Source organism: Myripristis murdjan, chromosome 13 (assembly GCF_902150065.1).
Source record: "Myripristis murdjan chromosome 13, fMyrMur1.1, whole genome shotgun sequence".
In the NCBI taxonomy this organism is placed as follows: domain Eukaryota; kingdom Metazoa; phylum Chordata; class Actinopteri; order Holocentriformes; family Holocentridae; genus Myripristis; species Myripristis murdjan.
In genome coordinates, this window is record NC_043992.1 from 770197 (window position 1) to 786934 (window position 16738).

A 16738-nucleotide genomic window follows, 5' to 3' on the forward strand; every position below is an offset into this window, starting at 1 on the left:
CAGCAACAAACTAATTGAAAACTGTCATCCAGTTTGCTCAACTTCACAACACCAGACAATCTAAGGACCTCGAGCATTAAGCACGTGTTTTCATGCATTTGACACAGACATGTCTTCTGATCAGATGCTTTTGGTGCTGTAACATTGAATGGTCTCAGAGCACAGAATGCAGAATAGCTCAGCTTCACAGTTGGGTTCCTAATGAGGAAGTCAGTGTGGAGGTTGTTCTTGGAGTCTGTCAGAATCATTCTCTGGTGCTTCATCTTGTTCCTAGTGATGGTGTCCGTCTTGTCACATGTGCAGAGATAATGAAGAAATCTTGAACAGTCTGTGTGATACCCTAGTGGAATGTTGTCTTTTTCTGTGCTGTCGGTTTCTTTCCTCTTATTAATTTGTAAGTTAACCGAAACTGTTGAATTTTGTTCAGGAGGAGATACTTCTTGAGAATCCTGCCTGACAAACTCAGCGCTGGTGCCTGACACCATGACACAGGAGTTTGTTTGTTTTCCTTGAGCTCTCTTCTGAGAATGTTGTGGAAGAGAATGTCTTTCTTGATGTTTGGATATCTAAGTTTGCTTCCTTGATAGCATTTTCTTAGTTTCTGTCCCTGGAGAGTCCAATGTTGTTATACAGTATTTGCAGTCTTTTTCCTTTGCCATTTTTGCTTTCTCAGTTTGTTTCGCTGTTTTGTTACCTTCTTAAGCTACTCTTTCAAAGCTTTTATTTCTCTTGAATGCCCTTTTCTAGTTTTTTTTTTTTTCTCTCCCTTTCACATCTGAGAGACTGTCTTGAATGCTCTGAGCACCTTCACCACTGGACCTTCACTGTCTGGACCTTTTCTGTGCATCTCTCCAATACTTTCTCTGGTGCCTCTTTGCCCTGTCTCCCATGTCACCTATTTGTATTACTTTTTGGTCTTGAACTTTCTTCCTCCACCTTTGCCTTTCCTTTTCTTGCATTTCATGTTTTCTCTGTGGGTCACTGTTTAATTTCTACTCTGCATTTCTTCTCTTTTGCTCTTCGACTGACAGACTATGGGATCAGATTTTCAATGTCTTGACATGATGCATTTTATTTATTCATTTATTCATTCATTCATTTAAAATCTTTAAGGCGCAGTGTGTAGTTTTTGGCGACATCCGATGGTGAAAATAAACACATTAATTGAATATAACATTTATAAGAATGTTAAATTAGTGTATTATTCCATGAAAATAGGAAATTTTGCCTTTTCCTGACATTATAATGAGCCCTTTATAGGTACATCGAAGCGGGTCCCTCCACAGAGACTGCCATTCAATGTAATATTCAGTTTCACTATTATATGTTGCCAAAACACACTGGCCTTTTAATTTAATACATAATTATATAAATACTGGGAAAGGCACACATTATACTACCACATTAAGAGGTTATAGGTGAATCTGTCAACTCTGTCAGCTTACACAGAGTTTACAAAAGGGAATGTATTTTCCCTCTAAAACGTGTTGTACACTGCAGCGAGCTGGTTTTTCCTCAGTTGCTAGCTGCCTCAGTAACCTCACTAAAATGCCTTAATTCAATGCATCACTGTTTAAAAAATTATCATAATGGAGAGACGGAGTTGACATGTTCCAGCTGTGACTGTAGGAATATCAACATTGTGCAAAATATCAAAAATGTAAAACTTACCAGAGTATATGCAGTACTGCTGCAGTCAGCACAGGTAGAGAGAGAAAAAGGGGTCCTCAAGATATAGCTGGCCATGCTATTTCCTGATTATTGAGGATTATGAAAAACTCTGATGGAGTTGACAGAATCTGAGGACACAACTTTGATGGGCAGATCTTTAGGGAAAATATTGTTTGAAGTTCACTTTATGCATTGTTTTATCTATTTATAGCCATTCTTTTTTATTTAATAGATATATATTTGCACAGCTTTTTAAAGATTTTTTGGACAGGTCAATATTGTTACCTCTTGCTGAGGACAGGTACAATAACATGGATGTCCTAACTACAGACCAGACATTTAAACAAATAAAAAAAAAAAAAAAAAAAAAGTTAAAAACACGTGATAAAAATGACACTGGTATACACAACTCCTTTAGCTCCTTTAGAAGTATGTAAACTGTGAAGATTTTATTGATTTTTAATATAAATTAGACTTTTCTATGTAGGACATGTTTTGTACCAACTCTCAAGAATCAGTGAGCTACAAGAAGCTACAAGAAGAATCAGGTCCAACAACCACCGTAAAAAACAAAGTGGACATATTTTAATCAATGTAATGCTCTGCTAGTAGCTGCATCAAGTTGTTTTGAGCAAATTGCTTGACAGATATTTATACATGGGCTCAAAGTGAAGGAGAAAGCAGTGTTTAGCTACCGGTTTGGCTAATGGGAGCTACACACAGCAGATGTTGCTTACCTGAACAACAAATGTAAAACCTGATCATTAGCTCCTCGAATGTAGTTAGTACATGATGATAATGTTATTCCAAACTGGCTAAACGGGTCAGATCAGTAGCTTGAAATGCATGTGTTGACCAGATTCTACAGCAGAGATGTCAGAGATATCAGAGCCTGTGAGCACATCTCATTTTACCCCAAATAAGTTTTTGAGGGAAAAACATACTGACCCTAACCCTAAACAGCTGATACAGAATGTAGAATTTTTCAAGTAAGATGGAAAGATTTATTTTATTTTCTTCTGGGATGTAAATGGCAAACCTGTGTGCTGAATATCTATTGCATTTCTCTCTTCTGCTTCATGTAATTCTACATTATGTGTTATTTTCATGAGCCAACATGCAGTTTCTCATTGACTGGTAGGCTACAAATTGATAGTCAAAAAAACAAAATAGTCAAAAATATCGACTCAGATCATATTGACGTTAGCAAAAAATAACCGGGCCCCTGTGAGCTAATGTAGCACCGACTGGCACTCATCGACAACACTTGTTTACTCCTGCTGCTGTATTATGATCATTTGCATACGAGAGCAAGTAAAATGTGACATATTGTGCATTTAAACTGAAATAAATATGTACTTTTTGGTAGACTGCAATGACTTTGGCTCTGTGAGACTCAAATCAAGCAGGAAAACACTGGAAGACATAAGGCAGTGTTTTGGCATATCCAGCCTGTGTCCAGATGGATTTTAGAAAGTCTGGACAGCAAAAACAAAACAAAACAAAACAAAAAAAAAAGTGATTTTTGTAAATGTGATCCAAACCATATTTGGAGGTGGTTTGAAATGTGTTTCTGGTCAGATTTCTACAGATGTGTCTCATTCAGGACATGCTGGACACTCAAATAGGATTTAAAACAAAAATAACCAGATTTTTTTGCATCACCTGCAAGCGACACACAATTACAACGTCAAATCAAGAGTGACGGAAGTACATCAGAGTGGCTAAGCAGAATGCATGCTGCCACAGGGCGTACATGGTTACCAGCATACACTGATGCCTTCGTTGTTACCATAGCGACCCCTGCAGGTAGTTTGGTGATGTCTGGACACACAAATCCCATCTGATGACTTGCAAATAATAGTGCGGACAGCCTGTCTTAAAGAACTGTTTTGACAAACAAATCTGATTTGCCTGCAGTCTGAACAAGGCCTAAGAGGTGGTGATAGTGGACCAATGACAGACTTGGGTTGTCCTTCACACAACTGTGCTTCTGGAGAGGTGAATGTCTGTTATTCCTGCACTGCAGATATCTGAAGCGTAACTACCATTATATTTTGACATTGAACCACATATTTACTTTTACAGACAATTTAAGTCACTTGTTTCCCATTACAAGTGTGGCTAAGACTGTTGGTCGTGTCAGTGCATCAGTGCTTGGTGCAGCTGAAAGGAAGCTGAGAGCTTTTTCTATAAGTGCTGTACTTTTCCAACTGGTGACCTGTCAGTGCTCTGACTGCTCCATTACCGGGGTGAGGGTGATATGCAGGCAGGTTGTTTTTTTTTTTTGTTTTTTTTTCCAACTTTCAGCAGAAGCTGGCAGCTGCAGAGGAGTAGACTGGGAGTTAACATTCCAGCTCAGGGGAACACCAGCAGCTGGTGTGAAAGGAAGGGAGAGAGATTTGGTTTCATTTGCTGTGACCACATTTCCCCAGTCGAATCAGGGATGAGATGGTCGACCTCTGCATGACGAGCCTGCGCCTGCTGCCTGCTGCCTGCTGCCTGCAGGCTGCCACAGCAGAATGGATGTTAAGAGTGATGATGGCCTGCCAGAGCCTGCTGCAGACACACACACACACACACACGCACACACACACACACGCACACATAGAAAACAGCAGCAGTGGCATGGCAAAATGCCCACAACTGCTCTGTTGTTTTCTTGGCATCGATACTGACTGCAGGGCAAAAACACACTCACTAATCTGCTAATCTATCTATCTATCTATCTATCTATCTATCTATCTATCTATCTATCTATCTAACTGCCTCTTGCAAGTCAGTGTAACTTTAAAGATAGAACTACAACAACAACAACACCAACAATAATAATAAAATACATTAAACCAGTTGCATAAGGATTTTGAATGCTGGTAAAGTGTGAATTATACAGCTTTGGCAGAATAATGAGACAAGTCAGCAAAGTAAGTAACTTTTTTTTTAACATCAGAAAATACTGTATAAACAATACAGTTTGCAAACATGCTAGGTATGAGGATGGCCAAATTTAGTCTTCCAGAGTTTCCCTCTAGAATTTTTGTTAACACACAGGTACAGCATGTGCATTTTCAACAGCAATGACGCCACTGAATTACTATAGAAATATTATAGGATTACTATAGACAGCTGTGTGTGTATGTGTCTGTGTGTGTACATTCAATCTATTTAATTGTTGCACTGCAGTTCTCACTGAGCGCGTTTACATGCACACCATATTCCTGTATTATTCGGAATATCCGCAATATTCTGGTGGCACACAAGTCATGTAAACATGCACCAAACCCGATTAAGGTGATATTCCGGTTGGAGAAAATTCCGAGTAAGACCCCTGGCATATGCCTGTTCCAAACGGAATATTGTGCCATGTAAACACCTTAATCGGAAAATGCCCTGTACCAGAATATTCAGTTACGTCTGCGTATGCTCAATTCACAAGGAATCCTGGGGCGTCTTTGTTGCCATGGTTACTGCAAGCGGGGAGAACGACCTGGCGAACAGCATGGCGAAAAGCAGCAAGAGCCAGCATTTTTGGATTGAGGAGGAGACTGCAGTCTGCCTTCAGCAATGAAAGACTTAAATATCATGGAGTATATCAATAGGAGAAAACACAGAAATAGTGACGGCTTCTTCTTCTTCTTCTGTATTTTCGGCAAACCAGACGCCTATACGCGTACTGCTGCCCCCCGCGGCTGAGTGTCGCATTTCGCAAGAGAGTGGAAAAGCCGAAACACGGGAATATGCCAAGTAACATGCAAATGGAATATTCCAGTTGCTGCAGCGCATATAAACACCTTATTCGGAAAATTACCTTAACCAGAATATTGACCCGAATCGGAATATGGTGTCCATGTAAACGTAGTCACTGACTGTCTTCAAGGCCCATACCAGTGATTTTGAATATCTGAATGTACCATTTAATTTGATTTTGGAAATCAATATAAAGGGTACTAAAGATTTCACAGCATATACTCAAAATCCCTCCATTTTTAAATATGAATGTTTGGCAGAAACAGCCACTGTATAATGCTCTGCTTCTGACAAAGTCGTCAATGTTCATAAACCACAGAATTGATTATTGGCTGTGATTATTGGCATTTTTCACTCTGCCCCAATTTCAAAAAGTCATCAAAACACCCTGCTGCTTTTAGGAAAAGTTATGTGGACAACTTTATTGTGATGATGGAATACTGGTGTGAAGAAAGTTTGAATTCTCTGAAAGTTCCTAGTTTTCAAGTTTTAATGTGTAGTCTTAGGTGATAAAACCAACACCATGCAAAATTATGCTGTGTGGTGTAAAAGTGGTCTGTCTATCTCTCTCTCTCTCTCGCTCTCTCTCTCTCTGTCTATCTATCTAACTCTGTTGTAGTTAAAGTATGAACTGAGGAATTACAGGGGGACAAAGGGAGGAGATGCCATGTGATGCCCCCCACCCCACAGTGTTTTAGACACATTAACTGGTATCAGTCCTACTCTCCCTCTCCCCTCCCTCATTAGAAACCCATTAGATCACCTCCGTAGTTCAATATGAAATTATCCATTTGGATACTCTTCCTCTTGACTGAGGACTTGCTCCTCTGGAAATACAAGCAAATATTCACTCAAGTGCCTTTCAGCCTTTTCAGCTGAGATGAGAATTGAGGCCGCAGAAACATTGCCAACTGTCATCTGTCAGCCCACCAAAATGGTCAGTAATGACACTCAATTATGCATTCTGAATGGCGTTGCTAGGTTACGGAGCTGGCTAAGTGGCTGATGGGAGCGTCCAGTGGTCACCCAGAACTGCAGGCTGAAGGAGAGGTCAGCAGGGCTGCTCAGCCACTTGGCATGGAGCAACTGAAAACATGCCCCAAAATCTACATCTGGTGATTAGGGTGAGCAGATCTAGATGTTGAGTGACTTCACTTCACTGATGGAGTTCAGGAGTGTTTCCCATGCACTGATCATCTTTTAGATTGGGAAAAGTTACTGAAAACATGATATAACAGCATGTGTTATGTAGTTAATATCAAAAACATTTAAGCTTGCTAATGTATTAATTTGCAGGTTCACTCCCTAGTGTTAGGGTCGGTTTTGACCCGTGTTTTAAATCAGCCATAAAATACCAACAAAAAACAATTATTTTTCATCCAATGTGTTTCTTATCTCTTGGTTACCTTGTTAGGCTTCCTTATCCATGAAAAGATTGGTTTTAATAGGTGTCTAGGGCCCCCTTGTGGGCCTTTCTTTTGACACCATACCCCTTGCTTTCAATATTAAAAAATTGCAAAAAAATCCCAAGAGAATTATATAGATAAATAAAAGGTTGTTATACTACCTGACTATTACTGAGGGGTATTAGAACACATCTCTAAAATGTTCATATTTTTTTTAATTATTATTTTAATATTATTAACTATAATAACATCTATTTTGTATATATTTACAGGGCTGCTAGCAGAGGGAGCTCACGCTCATTGGATGTAAATGTAGATACAGTCACAGCCAAATCCACCATTTTCCAACATTGGAGGGGGCAGACATTTTGTGAATGCTTGAATACTGAATTGCTAATATATTCTTGCAATATTTTGGGGGGTGGGGGGTGGGGGGGCATTTTTGGAGTGCCTGAACATTGGGGGGGACTTGTACCTCTTTAAGACTGGGTGAAGAGTGGGTGAAGACTGGAGATCAGTAGAGTGAGTGAAGACTGGAGATAAGTATCACATTCCAGCATATTTATTTATTTATTTATTTATTTATTCATTCATTCATTCAATTTATTTATTTATTTATTTACTTACTTATCAGTAGGAAAAAGCAGTGGTGGTGTCTTTAAAAACTAACTGAGCTGAATGCTCATCTGTATTGCTATGTGCTCTGACTCATTCTCAGCAAATAAGTGATCCAGAGCTTTTTTACAGTGTCTTACAGCCTGGTGTGTAACCTGACACCAGCTGTAAACTGTGGTGGCCTGACACTCCTGCAGCTGTCCTGGGCAGGCTGAAGTGGTTGGGGGAGGGCCAGGCTGTGGGCTGTTGGCTGACAGTGTGAATAAGATTTCAGTTTTGGCACTTATTATTGTTTTATATTCTTAAATTATAACCAGGTCAAAACCGACCCTAACACGATTAGGGTCATAATCTGACAAATTCTGACAAAGTCAAGGAGTCTTGATGCAATAAAAAATACCTATATAGTGTTTTTAATTATTTAAAAATTCAAACGGGTCGCTACCGACCCTAACACAAGAGAAGGTTAACTGCTGTTTTCTTTCCTCAACTCCAGCATTTTATGGCTCAAAAATGATTAAGTAGCCCAAATATGTTGGTGAAGTGATGTAATTATGTATGCATCAGAGAAGATTCCTCTAAGACAGCAGGTGAAGCTTCGCCATCTTTTAGTAAAATATAGTATATTATATTATATCATTTCCTCTGTTAAACCAAAAAGAAAAAGTGTTGCTATAAAAAAAAAAAAAAAACATGCCTGATGAGTTGTTGTTGTTATAGTGTGAAACAGCACCACCTTTTGGTGTTACAAGGAACCTCAGTGAAGCAGGATTTGTCTCTGTTTCACTTGCTGGTTCATTTCAATAGAAACTTAATCAAACACTAATTGGATAATTGACAGTTATGATGTGTTTTTAAGGCCACCCATGAAGTTTGAGTTCAAGTTTATTTAGAGGCCCAAAATCACTGTTTACAGTCTCAAAGACATTTACAGACCCACATGTTTACAACAGAGGTGGGACAGGGAAAAACAGAAGAAATCTGAAGAGGGACAACAAATAAATATAACTCTAAACATAAATATAAGTTTAAGTATAAATAAGTCTTAAGTTTGATTTTAAAAGTAATGAGAGTATGCAGGTGGGCAGATAGGTAGGCCCATGTAGAATCTTATAAGTTAGGGTTAAAGGCCTTTAAAATCTGCCCTGGCATGAATTCGGAGCAAGGTGGAGGGAAGCCAGGACTGGTGTGACGTGAACAAACTTCCTTGTTCTGGTCAGGATTCTGGCAGCTGCATTTTGGACCAGATGAAAACTCCTAGTACAGGCAGGCAGACCAGAATACAAAACTGCATGGACAATAGTTTCTTCATCAGCCATACTTACCATAGGCCTAATTTTGACTCCAGCGACTGGAGTCAAGATTTCAGCCGGTGCAGAGCTGACTCACACAAAGCTAGACAGCAAAACATGCAGGACTTTGTAACAGCAGAGTTAGTTGTTGGATTACATGGTGTTATTTCTGTTTGTGGTGATTCACATTAATATTGTAGCTGGTGAAAAGTTATCAGCTCGACTTGAATCTGTTTATTTTTGGTCAAACACCCACTGCTGTTAACAGTTAACAATGTATATTTCATTTTTATGCCCAAGCACATTTTTCTATTGATGCATTGTGCACCCCCAGTTGACAAGCTGACACCCGCTTTTCATTTTCATTCTTTTTGGATAAATTGCCCGCTGTTCAGCCAAGTCGATGTCCATTTGACCAAGTATCTGAAAATCTGCATTTGTGTCTGTATTTCTCTGTTGTTAGAAATACAAAATCATACAGTTGAGACCCAAAATTTTGACCAGCAGCCTCCTAGTAACTATGTATCTATGCATGTATATATCTTCACATCTCTGTTGGTTGTATTGCTGTAAATGTATGTGCACATGTGCAATGTATATGGACAATGACACAATATTCATAATTTTGCCCTTGTACACCACCAACAGTGGATTTGAAATGGAATAATCAAGATGTGACTGAAGTGCAGACTTTCAGCTTTAAGTTAAGGGGTTGGACTAAAATACAGCATTAACCTTTTAGGAATTACAGCCAGTTTTATACATTGTCACCCCAATTTCAGAGGCTTAAAAGTAATTGGACACTTGACTAAAAAGCAGTTTCATGGCAAGGTGTGACTTTTTCCTTCGTCATTTAATGACAAATTAAGATAATAAAAGGTCAGGAGTTCATTCCAAGCATTTGCACTTGCAATTGGTAGCTGTTTATCAGAACCCTCAACACCTCCAAAGAGGTGTCTATGCAGGTGAAGGAGGCCATCATTAGGCTCAAAAAGCAAATAAAATCTATCAGACAGATAGCAACAACTTTAGGAGTAGCCAAATCAACGGTTTGGTATATAATTAAAGAAGAAAAAGAAGCAATGCACTGGTAAGCTCAGCAACACCAAAAGACCTGGAAGACCACGGTAAAAAGTGGAAGACCAATGAATTCTTTGTCTGGTGAATAAAAACCCCTTCACAATGTCTAGAGAAGTCCAAAATACTCTTAACGAGGTAGGTGTATCGTCCAAATTTACAGTCAAGAGACATTTAAGAGAAAATAAATACAGAGGGTATACAGCACTATAAACCACTGGCGTCACTCAAGAACAGGAAGGCCAGATTAGACTTTGCAAAAAAATCTAAAAAAGCCTGGCTGATTCTGGAACAGGGTTCTTTGGACAAGTGAAACAAAGATTAACTTGTATCAGAATGATGGGAGGAACAAAGTGTGGAGAATGAAAGGAACAGCTCATAACCCAAAGCAGAGCACATCATCTTGAGGCAGTGTTATGTCATGGGCATGTATGGCTGTTGATGATGATGTGATTGATGATGTGACTGCTGATGGAAGTAGCAGGATGAATTCTGATGTTTATAGGGCTATACTATCTGCTCAGATTCAGCCAAATGCCACAAAACTGATAGGACGTGCAGATGGACAATGACCCAAAACATACTGCAAAAGCAACCCAAGAGTTACTAGAAGCAAAGAAGTGGAATATTCTTGAATGACCAAGTCAGTCCCAAGACCTCAAACCAACTGAGCTGCGTTTCACCTGCTGAAGACCAAACTGAAGGCAGAAAGACCCACAAACAAACAGCAACTGAAGGCAGCTGCAGCAAAGGCTTGGCAGAGCGTCTAAAGGGAGGAAACTCAGAATTTGGTGATGATGTCCATGGGTTCTAGACTTCAGACTTACTGTACATTTTACTAAACACAGCACACATTTGCTGAATTGTTTTTCCTCGGGATGTACACTACCAGTCAAAAGTTTTTTTTGTTTTGTTTTGTTTGTTTTTTCTTTATTTTTGCTACTTTCTCCATTGTAGATACTTATTTAGCAAATAAAAAATTGTTAAATAACTCTAAATATGTTTTATATTTTAGATTCCTCAAAGTCGCCATTCTTTGCTTTGTTGACAGCACTGCAAACCCTTGGCCTTCTCTCAATGAGCTTCATGATGTAAGATAAGATAAGATATTCCTTTATTAGTCCCACGGTGGGGAAATTTCACGCATCACAGCAGCAAAGTGGATAGCGAGATACGAAGCACAATTTACACAATAACCAGTATATACAGATAACAGTACCAAGAGCAATATAAACACTGTAAACAAGGAATGTAGAAAAATACTATGTGAACAATTTAAACCACAGAAGAAAAAAACCCAAAACCTGGGGGACAACACACTCCGGAGGTTCAGGGTTAGTGTGAACCCATGAGACCAAGTGGCAGAACCTGACTCCCAGACCTGGGTCTCAGGAACTGTCACACTTGATCCAGCCTTATGGGATCACCCCTTCCCTCTCGTCTTTATGTGTGTGCAGTAGTGCAGTGTGTGTGTGTGTGTATGTGTGTATGTGGGTGGGGAGGGGGGGTGGGGGGTAGTTAAGGTGCTGATAATGTGCATTCTAGTGCAGTCAGTGCAGTCCTGGAGAGTGTGTGGTCTACTGGGAGCACTGGTTGTTTTATGGCCCTTTTCCATTAGTATCTACTCGGCTCGACTCAGCTCGACTCGGCTCGACTCTACTCGCCTCGACACGGTTTAGGTGGTTTTCCATTACAGTTGAGTAGCACCTCGCCGTGGGTGGAGTCGCCGGCGCACTGTCCAGCTCCCTCTGGATTCTCTGGGCCGCCACCAAGCTCAGAAAAGTCTCCACGTCTTTATTTGACCGCGATCGCGGTTTGCTTACCACTTTCCGACTTTGACAACTTCACTGACGATCAATGCGCACGGCCGCTGTTGTCGTTTTTTTTTTTTTTTTTAAATGTCGGGTTTTGTTTTCGTGCGGGAGTCGCTCTCGTCACTCCCTGTCCAATCAGTTGCCCGCACGGCGTTAACGTCACATTTTCAGCTCGACTCAGCGCGACTCAGCTCGCTTGGAACCCCGGCTGAGTAGGTGCTAAATGGGACCTGCTAGCAGGTACTACGACCTAATGGAAAAGCTCTTAAACCGAGTAGAGTCGAGCTGAGTCGAGCTGAGTCGAGCTGAGTAGGTACTAGTGGAAAAGGGGCAATAGAGTCTGACGGCTGCAGGAAGGAAGGACCTGCGATAACGTTCCTTCACACACTTTGGGTGATGCAGTCTGTCGCTGAAGGAGCTCTCCAGTGTAGTTAAAGTGTCCTGCAGGGGGTGGGAGTCGTTCACAATCATGGATGACAGCTTAGCCATCATCCTCCTCTCACCTACCACCTCCACTGAGTCGAGGGGGCATCCCAGGACAGAGCTGGCCTTCCTGATCAGTTTATCAAGTCTCTTTCTGTCAGCCGTCGAGATGCTGCTCCCCCAGCAGACCACTCCATAAAAGATGGCTGATGCCACCACGGTGTCATAAAAGGTCTTCAGGAGTGCCCCCTGCACTCCAAAAGACCTCAGTCTCCTGAGCAGATAGCCTTTCTAATAAAGTGCAGTTGTGTTGTGGCTCCAGTCCAGTTTATTGTTCAGGTGAACACCCAGGTATAAGTCTGCAGTATAGAGGGTGAAGAGGAACGGAGCCAGGACCGTTCCCTGCGGGGCCCCCGTGCTGCAGACAACCGTGTTGGACACACAGTCCCAGGTCCTCACATACTGTGGACGGTTGGTGAGATAGTCCAGAATCCAGTGTGTGAGGTGATGGTCCACCCCGGTGTGCTCCAGCTTGTCTCTCAGAAGTACAGGCTGTATGGTATTAAAAGCACTGGAGAAGTCAAAAAACATGATTCTCACAGTGCTCCCAGGTTTCTCCAGGTGAGAGAGAGCTCGGTGTTGGAGGAAGATCACAGCGTCATCCACCCCAATGCCAGGCTGGTAGGCAAACTGAAGTGGATCCAGTGATGGTCCCACCAGGGGGCGGAGATGAACAAGGACCAGCCGCTCCAGGGTCTTCATCAGGTGGGATGTCAGCGCCACTGGCCTGTAGCTGTTGAGATCCTTGGGGTGCGGGGTCTTGGGCACAGGTACCACGCAGGATGTTTTCCACAGCTGTGGCACTCTCCTCAGCTTCAGGCTCAGGTTGAACATGTGCTCAACAATCCCGCACAGCTGATCTGCGCAGGACTTGAGGAGTCTGGAGCTGATTCCGTCTGGACCTGCAGCCTTTCTTGCCTTGATCCTCCGGAGCTGGTTTCTCACCTGGGTCATTGTGAGAGACAGGTTGGAGCAGGGGGGCTGTGTGCTGGAGGGTGTGAGTGGGGGGGTTGGGTTGATGAGGTGAGAAGTGGGGGGTGGCTGTGAGCTGAGTGTTGTAGAGGGGGAGGGGGAGGAATTTGGGCAGTTAACACTGGGTGCAGAGGGGGGGTGATGAGGTGTATGCCTCCTTGGTGTTGGCATAACACAAATCCAGTATCTTACTGTCCCTAGTGCAACATGTAACATACTGGGTGAAAGTGGGCAGAGTGGAGGATGGAGAGGCATGATTAAAGTCCACAGAGATAAGAAGGAGGGCTTGTGGGTGCTCTGTCTGCAGCCTGCTTGTGACAGAGTGGAGAACATCACAGGCTGCATCAGCGTTAGTGGAGGGGGGGATATACGCAGCTATCGCGATAACATGCGAGAATTCCCGCGGCAGGTAATATGGCCTCATACCAACAGCTAACAGTTCAATGTCCCTGCAGCAGAGCTGTTCTTTAATAGTGATGTGCCCAGAGTTACACCATCTATCGTTCACAAACACTGCCAGCCCTCCTCCTTTCCTCTTACTGCTCTCCCTCGTCCTGTCCGCCCGCACAAGCTTGAAGCCGTGCAGGTCCGTGGCCGTGTCTGGGGTCAGCTCAGTCAGCCATGTTTCCGTAAACATCATGATGCTGCACTCCCGGTAGTCCCTCTGGTGCTGAGTCAGCGCCGCTAGCTCGTCCATCTTATTGGGAAGAGATCTTACATTCCCCATGATGATGGACGGGAGGACGGGTCTGTATCTCCTCCTTCTAGCGCGGCGAGCAAGTCCGGCACGGCTCCCCTGTCTCCTCCTCTTCAACTCCCGGGGAACGTCGGGCCTCTCGTGGGGCAGCACCGCGGTGCCACGGAGGGCCAAAAGCTGATCCTTACTGTAAACAATGGGGTCCCGTACGCGGTCTCCAGACACGGACGAAAAAAGTGAAAAAAACAAAAGAAAGACCAGAACAAACACGGCGACTTTGGTCTCCATAGTGCACTGATCAGTTAAAGAAACCAATAAATAATTAAATAGAAATAAAAGTTAAGATTAAACTAGAAAAAAATGGAAAAAAATGTTCAAGTGAACGGGAGCTGCTGCAACAAGCTGCCACTAGAGCGGCGCCATCTTGATTCATCCTGTAGTCACCTGAAATGGTTTTCACTTCACAGGTGAGCCTTGTCAGGGTTCATTTGTGGAATTTTTGCCTTCTTAATGGGGTTGGGACCATCAGTTGTGTTGTGCAGAAGTCAGGTTACTACACAGCTGACAGCCCTATTTGACAACTGTTAGAATTCATATTATGGTAAGAACCAATCAGCTATGTAAAGAGAAATGACAGTCCATAATTACTTAAAGAACTGAAGGTCAGTCAGTCCGGAAAATTGCAAAAACTTTAAATGTGTCCCCAAGTGCAGTCGCAAAAACCATCAAGCGCTACAACGAAACTGGCTCACATGAGGACCGACCCAGGAAAGGAAGACCAAGAGTCACCTCTGCTTCTGAGGACAAGTTCATCCGAGTCACCAGCCTCAGAAATGGCAAGTTAACAGCAGCTCAGATCAGAGACCAGATAAATGCCACACAGAGATCTAGTGGCAGACACATCTCTACTTCAACTGTGCAGAGGAGACTGTGTGAATCAGGCCTTTATGGTCAAATAGCTGCTAAGAAACCACTACTAAAGAAAAGCAACAAGCAGAAGAGATTTGTTTGGGCCAAGAAACACAAGGAATGGACATTAGACCAGTGGAAATCTGTGCTTTGGTCTGATGAGTCCAAATTTGAGATCTTTGGTTCCAACCGCTGTGTCTTTGTGAGACGCAGAAAAGGTGAACGGATGGATTCCACATGCCTGGTTCCCACTGTGAAGCATGGAGGAGGAGGTGTGATGGTGTGGGGGTGCTTTGCTGGTGACACTGTTGGGGATTTATTCAAAATTGAAGGCACACTGAACCAGCATGGCTACCACAGCATCCTGCAGCGACATGCCATCCCATCCGGTTTGCGTTTAGTTGGACCATCATTTATTTTTCAACAGGACAATGAGCCCAAACACACCTCCAGGCTGTGTAAGGGCTATTTGACCAAGAAGGAGAGTGATGGAGTGCTGCGGCAGATGACCTGGCCTCCACAGTCACCGGACCTGAACCCAATCCAGATGGTTTGGGGTGAGCTGGACCGCAGAGTGAAGGCAAAAGGGCCAACAAGTGCTCAGCATTTCTGGGAACTCCTTCAAGACTGTTGGAAAACCATTTCAGGTGACTACCTCTTGAAGCTCATCGAGAGAATGCCAAGAGTGTGCAAAGCAGTAATCAGAGCAACGGGTGGCTATTTTGAAGAAACTAAAATATAAAACATGTTTTGAGTTATTTCACACTTTTTTGTTTACTACATAATTCCATATGTGTTCATTCATAGTTTTGATTCCTTCAGTGAGAATATACAATGTAAACAGTTATGAAAATAAAGAAAAAACATTAAATGAGAAGATGTGTCCAAACGTTTGACTGGTAGTGTACATCTGAATATTTCTGCATATTCTCTCTCTACCTGAGTGTTGAAATTGTCATCACTGTGTGTTTACATAATCCTTCAATTGTTTAACCTAGATTTAGCTTTTTTTTGGTTTTCATGCATTCATGCTTTCTATAATTTGTATTGTACCTTGTGAATTTTTTATTGCTCACTTTGTATTCTTTTGCCTGCTTATATCTTAGTTTTCTCCTTTCCTGTTGAATTCCACCTCTGCTGCTGCAAGCACCTGAATTCCCACAGAGATCAGTGCAGCTTCACCTGATCCTCTCTCGTCTTAATGCTATTCCTTTTGTCTGAAGCTGTTTGAAGCCTTCGCCCCTCACTAAGATCTTTACAGTCCTCCTGAGGATCTGACCCTCCAGTTGAGACCCCCATGTTCTGAGCTGCTCTTCCCATGTCTCTGAAACACATGGAGATGAACAGCTATGTACAAATTCACTCTTTGTAGTGAGCACAAACACAGAAAAAAGGCAAAAAAAAAGAAAAGAAAAAAAAACCTGATACTGACACATCAATTATTTAAAAAAACCCATTTCCTTCAGATCTTCTACTGTCTACTGCGCTGCGCCCCCAGCTCGCCCAGTCTGCGAAACTAGAGCCCGAAGGAGGAAACATGCACTTAGGAACTGTATGTAATTTGTAATTTGTATGTAATTTGATTTATTTAATCAAACAAAGCCTATAACTCAGTATTTGCTGAATGATGAGGAATTGTATTTCATTTTGAAGTTGTGTTTTTTTTTTAATATAGAGAACATTAAGTGTACGTGTACTGACAGTAAAACAATGGAGGGTTTAAAGTGCACGTTTTAATAAATCCTCCTCCTCCTCTTTCTGCTGAGAGAGAAGACAAACAGACGTGGAGTTTCTCTGTCTCATTCATTTCTCCTGTTTACAGAGAGAGCATAAGCTGTTTATGTAGTGCCAGCCGGTACCTGTTACACTAGCGCTAATGTTTTCCTCTGCATGTCTTGTGCTGATCAGATACTAACAACAATGCAGTAATGGTTAGCTGAGCAGACACTAGCTAACATACTGACATTATCTAAACACAAAATCAACCAGGTGGATCATTGAAATGATTGGCTCCCATACAGAAACTTCACAGAACTCAAGACCTCCAACATGGCT

General features: G+C 42.1%; 1 protein-coding gene across 1 annotated transcript in view; it reads right to left on the reverse strand.

Moving 5' to 3' along the window:
* LOC115370000 (leucine-rich repeat and fibronectin type III domain-containing protein 1-like protein) overlaps positions 1 to 16738 on the reverse strand; it is a 400907-nt gene that overhangs the window by 88319 nt on the left and 295850 nt on the right. The window lies entirely within an intron of this gene.